The sequence below is a fragment of the Saccopteryx bilineata genome, chromosome 3 (genome assembly GCF_036850765.1).
Source record: "Saccopteryx bilineata isolate mSacBil1 chromosome 3, mSacBil1_pri_phased_curated, whole genome shotgun sequence".
Lineage (NCBI taxonomy): Eukaryota > Metazoa > Chordata > Mammalia > Chiroptera > Emballonuridae > Saccopteryx > Saccopteryx bilineata.
The window spans coordinates 292,179,601-292,190,509 of NC_089492.1; positions in this window are offsets into that span (position 1 = coordinate 292,179,601).

The window sequence follows — 10,909 nt, forward strand, 5'->3', positions numbered from 1 at the left end:
GAACTAAAACAAACAAACCAGAACACTAAACTAAAAATAAACAACAAAGGGAAACAGGCCAATGTTCCCAGCACAACATGGCACAGTTTGGGATGTTCAGGAACATGCTCTGAACAAGTTCATCGATGAGAGGGAATTGAAATGGAACCGCAAAAGTGTTAGCATTGGATGATAACGAGAACACTGCCGATCAAAGCCCCGACACACCGTGCCACGGTGGTGCTTGAGTTTCTACAGCCCTGGCAGTTCCTGTGTCGGAAAACAAGAGAGCAGTTTTTGCCGAGTGAGGGAACTACAGATATTTTTAATTTCTCCTTTGTGCTGACCTGCATTTTCGACTTTTCCGAAAAAGCTGCTTTCGGTTTTGTTGTTGACCTTCACTGTGGTTTCTCATGGACCATTCTGGCCAAGAGAGACGCCCCCCCCCACCTCCTTCCCTCATGGAACCTTCTGTGGGATCAGCTGTGGGGCCCATACAAGAGCTACTCGTCCGTCCCACGTGGCTGAGGGTGTGTGTGTGTCTGTCTGTCTCCCCGTTGGGTGGTCCAGGCTGGGGCCTCTGCAGGGTCACACATGGGTCCCAGCCTACAGCACGCAGCCATGACCTGCCTCGTGGGGTCAAGAGAAGAAGCCAGTGATGCCTGGGAAGCTGGGCAGAGAGCCTGGCCCTGGGCATAGGAGTCCCACTGTTTTTACCCTTGGGAATGAGAGGGCAAGCCCAGTGTGCCACTGTGGGCACTAGTCCAACAGGGGACAACTGCCTCCTAAACCCTCCCATAGCCCACTGCAGACAGCAGCCCACGGGCCTGTCCTCCGCCCAGGAGCTGCCCTTATCTTCCTAGAGGTGAGAGGAGGGAGGAACAGGGGACCCCTTTCCCGTGCCATGCAGAGCTGTCCAAATGTCCACCCACGGCTCTGTGGCACTGTCCTCCAGACAAGCTTGGCATCAGCTGCCGGATGCAGTCGGTTGGGGCAACATCAGAGCCACCCAGCCTCTCGGGGCCTGGGCAGGGCATTGACAGTCCTGCAAGCCAGATGATTGCTTGGCCAGCTTCTGGACCTGCACCTGGTGGGGGCTCAGCCCAGGTCCTGGGCCCCAGGCCCGGGAGGCAAGGCTGGCTCTGGAACCCCTTCTCCTGGTAAACCCCTGCCTAGCCCCTGCTGGGCCAGCACAGGGCACTTTGTGGTTGAGGAGAAGCAGCAAGAACAAAGAGGAGGTGACACATGGGCCTCAACCTGTCTGGGGCTCTGAACCTAGGGGGGGTCTGCTGGCCCGGCTCTGGGGACATATTCTTTCCTCAGTTGGTGGGTCACAGCGCACAACAGAGAGCCTGCCCCACGGTCCTGTGGCCCCGCCCCCACCCGCAGGCCCCTGTCCTCTGAAGCGTCCTGTGCTGTTCTGAAATGTACACCGTGCCGGCCGTGGCCCGCCTGGGGCTCTGGCTGCACCCAGCCGATCAAAGGGTGGCCGCCTCATGCCTGTGCCCTATAGCCCTGGGCCTGCCGGGGCCCCAAGGCCAAATCTCTGGACCTACGTGTAAAGCACGAGTCAGGGGTGTGGGGACAGAGGAGGAGGAACTAGGCAACCTTCTGTTCCCTTGCCCCGCAGACATTGCGGAATGCCACCAGGTGGACAAAGGTAGGTCCTCGCCTGCATGAAGTTTTCCACCTGCGCCTTTCAAGGATGGCCTCCCAGGGCCTGAGCTATGGACACACGCGAGCATCATGCTCTCAAGGCACTGCAGGGTGGGGGTATCATCTCCGGTTCCCTGTGGGTCACACCAAAGCTCGGGGTGGCCCTGACACCATGTGGCAAGGGGCCAGGAGCCCGGGAGAAGCCCAGCCACCGCTGCAGGGTGGGGATGGGTGGGCTCTGGAAATGGGCGGCGGTCAGAGGGTACGCTGAGGACAGCCCTAGGAACCCCAGAGCCCCTTGCCTTCCAGGCACACCCACTTGACCAGCCAGCAGCTGAGGGAAGCCCAAGGTCCACCTCCCAGTTAGATGGAGGGAGTCGCCTGGCCCAGCCCCCCAACCCTGCCATGGCTGTCCCCTCCCTCCCTCACATTTGTCCCTCTCCACAGCACTGGAACACGGCTGCATTTCCCTGCGCATGGGCCCATGGCTCCTCCAGCCGCCTCCTCTCTGTCCATATGTCCTAGGAGCAAGGTCTGTGCCATTCTGCTTTCCAGCACCATCCTTGGCCTTCCTGTGCCTCCTCCCCAGGCCCTGGTGTCATCGTCACTCGGCCCATCATCGCCCTTTCTCTGTCAGGGGTCTGAGCACTTCCCTGGCCCTCGAGTGAGTGGAAAGTGGTCTGACAGAGGTGAGGCCAGTGCCCCAAGCCCATCCCCTGCTGGTGGTCAGGTCCCCCCAGATGGCTACCATGTGGGTCAGGGGCACTGTCTTAAGGAGCCTCAGGCCTAAGGAGTCTCTTCTGGAGACAGGGTGGGCTAGGCTGGCCTTGGGGCTTGGGCTGGTCACAGAGGAGGTGAGGGAACACCACATCCCAGAAAGAAGGAGGCTTGCATGGGTGGGGGGCCGGTCTCTGACAGGAAGGGAGAAAGGGGAGGCCTTTCTTAGAGCAGCATTCCCTCCCCACCCCCACTGAGTGGGTGGGGGTAGGGCGGGACGCAGGAGAGCAGAGGGCAGCTGGTCCTCACCCCTCCAAGGGTCCCTAAGCTGCACTTTGGAGGGTCTTGGGTAACTTAGAAGGGCCCCGGCTTTGACATTGTGGTCCTGCCAATGTTAGGGTAGTGGGGAGGGGAGAGGGGGGAAAAAGGGCCAGGCCCAGCAGCCCCCTTCAGCTGCATGAGCCCTGGGCCCCTCTCCCCTCCCCAGCAGGACCCCTCCCACCCTCCTGCCGTCATTCCTGGCAGGCAAGGCAGTGAGCTCACTCGTTACATAAGGCATGTGAGCTATTCCCCCTACACGGGGCTCCGTTTCCCCCTTTCCCTCTCTAAGCACCAACCACCACACACTCAGGGGGTCTGGGCCATGCTCCGAGAGCTCCCACCCAGCCCCCCATCCCATGTGTGTGTTGGGGGGGGAGGCTGCCCCCCCCAGGTCCTAGCCCCACTGCCCCTAGGAGAGGTGTCTGCAGAAATGATGTTCCTTCCAGGCAACAGAAGGGCCGTAGCCCCAGGGCCACACTGGTGGTTGTTGGTGACAGTCACTGTCTAGGATAGGGGTGATTTTCTTGTCTTGGGACTAAGCGGGGGGTTTCCCCCATTGGCAGCCCCCACCTGGTGCTCTGGCTCCTCTTCTGAGGGTGCCTGGTCCTCCGAGGGCCCCAAAGCTAGGACTGTCCTCTTGGTAGGAGCAGCAACCAGATATCAGTTTGGTTGGAACAGAAGACCCTACTGAAGTGCCCCCTGGGGGAAGGAGAGGACAGCACTGTTTCTGGAGGTGGGCACTCCCTCCTACAAGCTGCAAGGGGTGGAAGGGCCAGGACTGGCTGCTCTGTCTGTCCTCAGCATCAGGGGAGAGGAGTTCAGGGACCTCCTGCCTCATTGCTATGGTCTGGGACCAAGGGTAACCTATGAGGACCCAGTAGACACCCAGAGGACGCAGCGGACAGGATGTGCAGGCAGCGTGTGCTGGCATTTCAAGGGGTCCCGGGAGGAGCAGGAAGGAAGGCCACCTCCTCGCCTGAAATGAAAGTCCCTGAGGGGCAGCAGGGAGGCCATCACTTCCAGCTTTTCTCATGAGCCAGGGGAAACAGGGCAGGAACCTATCGGAGGCTCAGAAGCCCTTCGACTGGCCTGGCCTGAGCCTTGCAGCCTGGCCTTCCTCTTTCTGCAGGAATTGGGGAGGAGAGTGGAGAATGCCTCCTGCGCTGACCTCTTCCAGCCCCGCCAAAGGAAGCCTGCGAGCTTGCTCTGGACTTCCAGACATCTACTGCCTGGAGCCTGTCACGCTAGCCACACCCTAGTTGGGGACAAAGCTCTCAGGCAGCAGGGGGACAGAGGAACCTCGTGCCAGCATGTGGCGGCAGAGCCAAGAAACCCTGAGGCTGCCCCGCTCCCCCACCCCCCCCCCCCCACCCCGCGGTGGACTCGCTGCAGCCGCAGCCCCGGGGCCTCCAGCCCTGCCAGAAACAAGCCCAAGCTTTCCTTTCTTAACAGAGACTTGCGTTCTTGGAACTTACACCCTCTTGGGTTTGCTATTTTTACCCACCCTGAGCCTTCCGGTCTCCATGGCGACGCCTCCAAACAGCAGATTCCAGGCAGCGATGACGTCACCTTTCCCTTTCCTGCCGCCCAGGCCTGGAGGCACTGCCATGGCCCCACTGCAGGCCGCCCTGGGCGCCTGCTCGTGCCTTTCAGCTCCCCGGGCCAGACCCAGGGTCTGCCGGCTGCCACCGGCCTCGCTGCCCTGTTGGCCCGGCGCTGCGGCATCCATGGCAGCGCCCTCCTTTTCCATGCCCCTGAGAGCAGCTGTGTTGAATCCCCAGGCAGAGGGCACAGGCCCAGGAGCGGCCCCCTCCCGCTTGCTCTCTCGGAATCCCTGCCACCCAGCTGCCCTGTGGGAGCGGCCGTGGGCCCCCGTGGTGCAGAGGCCGGAGCAGAAGGCACCAGGCCTTGCTGGGAAGCCCCTGCAGCGTCCACATCAGAAATGGTAGCAGTGGCAATGGCTTGAGGGGGCAGTGGTTGCACCAGGAAGGTCTGTGGCCTGATCTGTTCAGCTCCTGCCACGGTGCCCATGGCATCTGGTTGAGACTCTTGAACACCGAGACCAGGGCTGCTGCCCTCTTTCTGAGTGGTGGACATGTCCAGGCCTCCATCCCTCCCTCCTGATCAGGCAGCGGGATGAAAGGCCATAACCCCTCCTCCTGGGCCCAGGTCTCTTGCCGTGGTCACCAGGCTGTGTCTCTGGCTGGGCCACACTTGACTCAGCTGTCCTGGCAACACCCAGCCTGAGCTCTGCTCTCAGCCTCAACAGAGAACCGGGACACTCCAGGCTGGGGGGTCACCCCTGACCAAGATGGGAGGGTGGGCTACCTGCACCCTGGGTTCCCCCTCCTGGAGAAGCACCCCTAACCCTGGGTGCTTGCCCTGCTGTGGACTCATATATTTGCTGAAATGGCTGAGAAGCCTTACAGAGCCCCACGGGGCAGGCGAGTACTGCTTGCAGAGCTGCATCCCCCGCCTGGTCAGAGAGCTTTCCCCTGTGGCCAAGGACCCCTGGGCTTGTAGGGGCCTGCCCCCACCTGTGGGGTGCTGGGGTCCCATCCCCAAGCAGGCCTACTCCTCCTATCACCCCATATGACTAAATAAACTCCAACCCCTCCCCCACCATCTTGGCCTGGAAGCGGACATGGTCTGGGGTCGAGGGAGGGGAGCCAGCCAGGCTGTCGGGCTTTTTGGGGGGGTGGGGCTAGAGCCCCAGGAACAGCGTGAGGGGCAGAATCACGCTGTGTCCCGCTGGCATCCAGAAGGGCAAAGAAGACACCGAGCAGATGTCTCATTAGCCGCAGTCTCTGCTCCCAGAAGGTGGTTTCGAGCTCACATTCCTGCCTTTCTGATGGATTTCAGGTACGAAGTCCCAACTCGCCTCTGTCTGACAAGGGCGAGCACACTCGCAGGTCTGGGCACGAGGCCGGCAGGTGGGCGGCCCCATCTGCAGAACCCCACACAGACATGCTCACAGAGAGGTGTGCAGAGAACGTGGCAGGCTGGCACAGGTGGGCCTTTCGACCAGCCCTGCCTCCGGGAGCCTCCCTGTCCTAGGGCTGCGTCCCCCCTGCTGAGGGTGTGTGCAGGAAGGGGCTGTAGGAGAGAAGGCCCATGGCCGTGGTGGTGTAGACCAAAGCCTGCTCCCCGAGTGAAGGTGACTCTAGCAGGGAGGTAACCCTGGCTTTTCCAATTAAGCCCCTACTTCGACCAGCTTGGACATGGGGTCTGGCATCTCACTGTTACCCACGGGCAGCCCTGTCCGCCCTTTCTGGGCCTCTGTCCTCTCCAGCTTCTGTCCCTGTTCCTCCTCTAGACCTTTGGGCCCCTACAGGAGGCCCCTGGTCTGAGCTCAGGTTCCCCTGGGGACTCCGGCCTGAGGAGCAGTGTGAGTGGGACCAGTTGCCCGAGGGCTTCCCTGTGACCAGCACGGGCCAGCAGAAAGAGTTCCTGCCCCAAGGGCTTGCAGACCCCAAGTTTTAGATTAGAGGGGAAATGCTTCAGGAAGAACAGGGCAGGCCAGGGCGAGACGGGTGGGGAGCCACGTCCAGGGGGGCATCTTGGGCAGCAGGGTCCATGCAGAGGGGTGGAGGACAGGGTCGTGAGAGGAGCCTGTTGTTCATGCCCAGGGGCTGGGGGCTTGAGAGCAGTGCTCTGAGCCCAGGAGGCCCGAAAGCTACGGCCATGCTGGCAGGCTGGGATGAAGCGCTGCCCTGGGGAGTCAGGGTTGGTGGAGGAGGTTACCCCGAGGTGGGGGGCACCCCGTGCCTCCACTTTCGTGCTGGGAAGACTGAGGCCAAATGAGGAATTGATTTGAAACAGATGAGGTTATTTTTCTGAACATTTTGTTCCCAGCCCTTCCCCCAGCCTGGCACAGGGTTGGAGTGATCAGCAGAGAGGATGGCCCCTTGCCCTGACCCAGCTCAAGCCCCTCTGTGGCCCTGAGGCGACCCCTCCCTGCCCGCTTCCCTGCCCACTTTGGCCGCAGTTGCAGGGGTTAAGTAAACAGGCAACTTCAAAGGCGGGACCAGAGGCTAGTGGGACCCGGGCACAGACAGGGCAAGGGCTGCCTGGCCTGCCACCCAGCCCCACACCCAGTGGCCCCACGGATGCCACAGGGAGGGTTCCTGAGGCTGAGGCCTGGCATTGGCCTCTACCCAGCATCTTCCACAGACCGGTCCACCTCCAGGCCGTGCGCTGCCCAGTGGGCGCTCGTCCCCATGAGTAATATTTAACTTGGAAGGGTTGACGGACAACTGCAGGGTGGAAGCTAACAACAGGTTTGGATTGCAGTGTGCTTGCCAGGAAGGGGGAGGGAGGGAGGGAGAGAGGAAGAAGGCAGGCAGGAGGCAAGCCTGGTGGACCAGCTGCTCCAGGGGACTGTTGGGGCCTGGACCCCGGCGAGGGCATGGAACCACCTACCCCTCTAGCCACAAGGTCCACACTGTGTGGGTGGCTGAGTCCATGTAGCCTCAGTTACCCCTGTGGGAACCACCCTAGTCAGGAGGAGCCGTGGGCTCCAGCTCTGGGGCAGGGACCCAAGATACGCGCGTGCGTGTGCTGGCACACACACACACACACACACACACACACACTGCATGAACATACACACATCCACCAACATGCCGATAAACCTCCATACACACATATCAAGTGAACACACACATACACAAATGCACCCAGATGCATGTACACATACACACCCATGCACACACATAACGGAAACACACTCATGCACACAAATGAATATACACACCTGCTCACAAAACACATAGTTGTGACCAGAAGGTCTGCTTGCAGCTCTGAGGTGTCAACACGAGGACAGGAACACCTGGGAAGCAGGAGCAGAAGTGCAACCCGAGCATTGGGGTAAGGGAGGGCAGGACGGCGGCCAGCGGCCAGGACAGGGCTGTCCCCAGATGAAGGTCTGAGCCCCCAGAGTTGACCACCAGTGGCCCTGGGGCAGGACACCTGCCAGCATGCCCTCATTGGCTCTAGGAAGCTCAGGTGCCCTGTATCACCCGCTCTCAAGGGCGCCATCCACCCATCAAGCCTGGGTTCATCCCCCACAATTTCCAAAAGCATTGGGCAGCGCGGAGGGGCACAGGTGAAATTCACCCCCGTGGCCATGCTGCCTGCACCCACCAAGTCCTGGGCACGCTGGGCAGTTAGCGGGCCCTGGGGCAGTGGTCCTCAGAGAGGGAGATTGTGACAGGCACCTGGGGCCCCTCTTTATCGCCACAGGGTCCCTGTGCCTGCAGGGCCCTGCCTGAAGCCCCGGGAGGACTGAGACCTCAGCAGCATCCTTCCTGCACACCTGGTTGGTGGTTTTTCTCTGTGCCTGTGGCCAGAGGCTCTCATTCCATGGGGTAGACAAGCCACTGTTTGGGAGCCCTGGGCACCCCAGAGCTCGTCACAGCAGGGGACAGCTCCCTCAAAGGAGGCTGCTGCCAAGGAGGTTTCCGGGCCGCTGATTAGTGCTACTCCTTTTCAGGGTCTTCCACAGCCAAAGGTGCAGCAGGAGACAGGCACAGGCTAGTGACGTGGGCAGGACAAGCCTCGAGGCCTGAGGACACCAGAGGGACAGCAGCCCCAGTTGCCGGCAAGCCAGCGGAGCAGGTCAGTGGACCCTGGGTGCTGCCCAGGGAGGCTGACCACAGTAGATGCAGAGAGGGCAGTTGGGCTGGGTGCGGTCAGCACGGGCAGTCCTCTCCCTCAGGCCTTGGGGGCAGCCAGTGGGGACACCTGGGCACCAGGGTTGGGAGGAGTTGGCCTCACCCTCTGTGCAGCACGTGGGAGAGGTGCCCTGGTGCTCGGTGTGCCCAGCACCTCCCTCACTCCCTGACCCTGACCTCTCAGATGCTCTAGGTCAGCAAGACCATTGGCTCGGGCAGCACAGCCCAGGAGACCTGGGTCCAAGTCCCAGCTTCCTACGAACCGTCACATGGCCCATAACAAGAGCACGGAGGGCCCTGGGCCTCAGTAGGTCCATCTGCCCACATGTGGGGGAGGAACACACCTCCATGGCAGGGCTGGATGCAGGTGAAGGGGCTGGTGCCCTGGAAGTGAGTGTGAGTGCAGAGTGTGGGCACCAGGGCTGCCCACAGGGCAGGGTGTGGTGCAAATAGAGGGCAGGCCCAGTAGCTCACCTGCTCCGGCCTTCACATGGCCGCATGGTCTGGGTTCCAGTCTGGTTCTGAGAAATGGGGGAGCTGCCCCCACCTACACCCCTGGCAGGGCCTTGTGGCGGGGAGTTTCCAGCCAGATTGATCTGGGCGTTAAGGGACTGGTACACTCTCCCCTCCCTGAAGGGGCAAACAGTACCTGATCCAAGAGAAGAGGATGGTAGTAGGCTGACCCACAAGCGTGGTGGCTTCTCGGACTGCCTAGCTCAGTGGCATCCAGCCTGGGAGGTGTGGCCAGTGGCAGGCCTGTCCAGCACTGTGTGAGGGGCATTAGGCCCCAGAGAAGCCTGGGTCTCCCGCAGAGACTGCAGAGAGGGAGGAGATGATGGCAGGGTGAGCATGGCGGGGCGAGCTACTACTGGGATGTTCCAGCCCCCCCCCCGAGAGCCACTGTGGGGGCAGCTGGTTAGGGGGGTGCCGCTGTCCTGGGAGGTGGCAGCCCAGGGAGGCGCCCACTGCCTGTGGTGGACTGTCCTCCAGAGGATGGCTCCACAATAAGTCATGTGTCCTCGACACCCAGCCGCCTCACCCTCCACTGCCCGAAGCCCAGCTCTTCCCACCCCCCCATCTCCCTCACCTCTGGGGTTTCTCCAACTTCCTGTTACTCCTCCTCCCCAACCCTTCTCTGAGGGGCCAGATGGCCTGAAGGGTCCTCAGGGACTCTGAGAGAAGAGGCCAGCTCTGGTCCCAGGCTGCTGACCCAGCCGGGCCCTCCCTCCTTTCTGCCAAGCATCCCAGTGGGGCCGGCAGTGTGGCCAAGGGGTTGGAGGCCCCGGGGGGAGGAGGGAGACAGGAGACAGCGAGCCCGCTCAGTGGCGGCTCAGTGGCCCGGGGGGCTTCGAGCAGCTGGATAGGTGCCTGTGTGGGGGACATCATCCCCGCCCACCTCCTGCAGTCTGTCCTGGTTCCATCCCTGTCCTGGCCTCACCTTGGCACCAAGTCACTGCTCTCACTGGCCAGACAGTCCCCTGCAGACCTCAAAGGGGACACTGGGGACTCTCCAGCCTGGAGGGTTGCCAGGCTGGGTAAGCAGGAGCAGCTCAGCACCCACCTCTGAGGCCCTGGCCCCAGGGTGGTGAGAGTGGGTGAGGTCTGGGGGTCCCGTCATTGCTTTTGCCTTCTGAATGGTCCCGGCTGTGAGGTCCATGGGCCTCTGGGCAGAGAGCTGTCTGCCCTCTCTTGCCACCCTGGACCAGACAATACAGTTATGCCCTGACCAGCTGCCTACCTGGAACCTGGCAAGTGGAAGGGGAGACAGAGACCCTCTGCCAGGGGCTGGTGTCCCTTATTGTGTTATGGGCTAATGGTCCCATGACCCCTGGTTGCTGCGGGGCCCTCGGGGCCCAGTGAGACATGGAGGCAGATGCTCAAGAGTTCTTGTCACAAGGAGAAAACTTCTTTTCTTTTTATTGTATCCATAGGAGAACAAACAATAGCTAAACCTATCCGATGCATGTGAACCAAACCATATGCCTTAGACAGCGATGGACATCAATTATTTCTCAATAAATAATTGAGGTCGGCCCTGGCTGGTTTGCTCAGTGGTAGAGCATCGACCTGGCGTGTGGGAGTCCCGGGTTCGATTCCCAGCCAGGGCACACAGGAGAAGCGCCCATCTGCTTCTCCACCCCTCCCCCTCTCCTTCCTCTCTGTCTCTGTCTTCCCCTCCCGCAGCCAAGGCTCCATTGGAGCAGCGTTTGCCCGGGCGCTGAGGATGGCTCTGTGGCCTCTGCCTCAGGCGCTGGAGTGGCTCTGGTTGCGGCAGAGAGATGCCCCAAGATGGGCGGAGTGTCGCCCCTGGTGGGCGTGCCGGGTGGATCCCGGTCGGGCACATGTGGGAGTCTGTCTGACTGCCTCCCCGTTTCCAACTTCAGAGAAATACAAAAAAATAAAAAAATAAAAAAATAATTGAGGTGGGATGCAGGGGAATCACTCAGCAGAGATGCAGGTAAACTAACACCAGGAGCATGGCAGGGCCCCTGGGGGCGGTGAGGGTGGGTAGGAGGGAGGAGGCCCCTCTCCCTGCAGTACCCACTCACCCCTGCCCCACA